Below are 2,993 nucleotides of genomic sequence, written 5' to 3'. Positions count from 1 at the left end.
TCCATAGGTCATCCCACCAGTTATTCCATAGGTCATCCCACCAGTTATTCCATAGGTCATCCCACCAGTTATTCATCTGCTTCATCAGATGGTGCCTCAGCCCTGATTCCTTCACTGTGTCCTGGAGGACTGAGAATTTTCCAAATGTGCAGCTGGAATCTCCTCTTACACTCTCTCTAGTGTGGCTACTGTCCCTCCCCTATTCACTGGACTGACTTGAGCCAAGTGGCTTAGAATGACACTGTTTTATTTTAACACAGGATAGGAGTTTGGCCTTTTTTTTTTTTTTTTTTTTTTTTTTAGACGGAGTCTCGCTCTGTTGCCCAGGCTGGAGTGCAGTGGTGCAATCTCGGCTCACTGCAACCTCCACCTCCCCGGTTCAAGCGATTCTCCTGAGTAGCTGGGACTACAGCCATGCACCACCACACTCAGCTAATTTTGTATTTTTAGTAGAGACGGGGTTTCTCCATGTTGGTCAGGCTGGTCTTGAACTCCCGACCTCAGGTGATCCATCTGCCCCGGCCTCCCAAAGTGCTGGGATTACAGGCGTGAGCCACCGCGCCTGGCCCTGACCCATGAGTCTTCTGTTCCAAGGGTGTTCAAGAAAAATCTAAAGATTTATGAACAACTAATACAGGCCCACAAAAGACTGACAGAATGGGAGCTTCGCAGTGTAGTAAACTTTCCCTCAAAACAAGCAGTAAGACTTTAAAGTACACTGAAGTCAAAGAGGGCACATGTAGTGTTTATTATGGGGAAAAAAATGGTATATAGAAAAATAAAAACGTCGACACTGGTTTGTGTGCAGAATGTGGGTAGAGGTTGATCTTCTTGGCCTTAAGAAGCGAAAATGAGGAACTGCATGGGCAGGGTCACCCACTCTCCCTCTCTGTGTATGGAGCTTTGTGCCAAGCCTTTCATTGTACAGAAGAAAATATCGAGACCCTGGGTGGGGGATGACCCTCAGCAGTGGGGAGAGAAGCAGTGTTCCTAACAATGAACCAGGAGCTGTGGCGGTTTGAACAAGGACAGCATACAGATCTAATGATTTTAACTGTATTCCAACTCCGCGAGCACTGTGCGTGCAATACATGAGAACACAGTAAACCACAAGAGTGCCTCATATTTACTCATACTTTCTATGAGGCACCTTCATCCCCATTTCAGATGAAGCAGCTCAGACTCAGGGGGCTCCGACCCTAACCACAGCCCCATGGTGGCCGTGTGGGGGATGTGCGCTGACAAACGCCTTCACACGTTGAGCACCCCGGAGTCGTCTTCCTCCTGCCTCTCGCTGTCTAGGTCATCTCGCATACTCTGCAAGGCTTTACATCACTGAAGACTCTGGGGTTTTTTTTTTTTTTTTGGCTTCAGTGCTTTACTGGCTAGAACAACTCTTCTCCAGTTTCTTCTGTATCTGTTTCGGCAATTAATTGTTCCGGTTAAGAAGTGTGGAGTCCCCACCCGCTGCATCCAATCTGGTAGCAAGTTCTGTTCTTCGCATCACCCTGGTCCAGGCCATGGCCTCTCTCACAGCGACTGCCGCGGGCAGAATGCCTGCACTCAACAGGGGAGAGCCGCAGGAAGTGCCAAGCAGGCACGAGGGAAGGAGGAAAGGTGGGGCTGGGGCTCCTGATTGGATGGCGGTCTTAGGGAGGGTGGCACTGCAATCTACCCGCCGTCAGGCCGGCAAGGCTATGACTCATCCGTGCGATGCTTCGTCATCTTAGTTCCTCCCTGCACTACCAAGCCCTCAGCCTCTTGTTCTGAAATTGGTTTCTGCCTTCCCTAGGAAGCTGGCACAGGATGTGTTACTGTCTACCTGGGGATAAAAACCCCGTCAAGGCACGACAGCAACTGACAGTGTGAGGAAATTCAATCTCCAATGGCAAAGGCTCAAACACAAAAGCTAGAAGCTCACTTGGTGGCTACACTCCAGCAGCTCCAGGTGGGCAGTGAAAGGTGGCAGTGGAAGGCTGGCAGGTGGTCCGCCTGGAGCGAGGCTCTGTGGTGAGACACAGCAACTGGTGTCGGGATCCTGGGGCTGGATCGCTTGTCTTCAGACATTTGCTTGAATGCAGTGACCGTCGTGCTGCCTCCATCTCTGTCCCATGGACACCCACTTCCTGTCTTCCATTCCTCACAAGCGCAGGCCTGCCGCCCACTGCCTGGCAGCTTCCCCACTCCCAGTCTCTCAAGTCTTGTTTCCTCTGCCTAACTGGTTCCCATTCCTCTGTCATCTTTGGATCTGGTGAGAATCCCAGGACTCCACTGGGGCTGGAGACAGCTCGTGGGCTCAGCTATTTTGGAACCTTCAGGGCCTCTGTTCGCCTGCAGACAGGTGGCATGTTTTACAGGTTCTACTCAACAAGAAAAAGATTTCTTGGAACTTAAGAGAAAAACTGATTAGGCAGACTCCAAATGAAAGGAACCATAAGCAAAGCGGAGTCTGCTGCATGAATTCTTAAGAACTCAGGTATCTAGGCGCTCTACTGCACGCTCAAGTGCTCCTCTGTGAGTGCTGCAGAGTTACAGTCTTCACAGCCTCCCTGCAGAACGTTTGTATCAAGCGCCTGCTAACCACTGGCTCCGTGCGGTAAGACTTTCAAAACCTGTAGTGATGAAAGATCAGTGCGTTTGGGGCTGTAGAAGGCTTTCGCGTTCTTCAGACACGCGGTTGAATGCAGGTCCGTGTCCACCAGGAGCACTGGGCTTCTCCTGTGCCAACCTGCTTTTCAGTCTTCTCTTCATTGGCACATCCAGTCCGGTGATACAGGATCCCCAGCCCGAGCCTTTGCTATTTACAGCAAGGCCCAGAGTTACGGACAGAAGGCTACGGATTCTCCTCTTGAATGCACGGTGGCATCCCTGTGTGACCTTGTGTGGGGATGACTACCACACCCCTCCCCACAAGTCAAGCTTGCTAAAGCCAGCCCTGCACAGACCACAGGAGTAGGGAGTCAGGATATCTGGTTTTTTTTTTTTTTTTTTTT

The sequence above is a fragment of the Colobus angolensis genome, unplaced genomic scaffold (assembly GCF_000951035.1).
Source record: "Colobus angolensis palliatus isolate OR3802 unplaced genomic scaffold, Cang.pa_1.0 Scaffold28, whole genome shotgun sequence".
NCBI lineage: Eukaryota > Metazoa > Chordata > Mammalia > Primates > Cercopithecidae > Colobus > Colobus angolensis.
Note: the sequence above shows the minus strand (reverse complement) of the source record.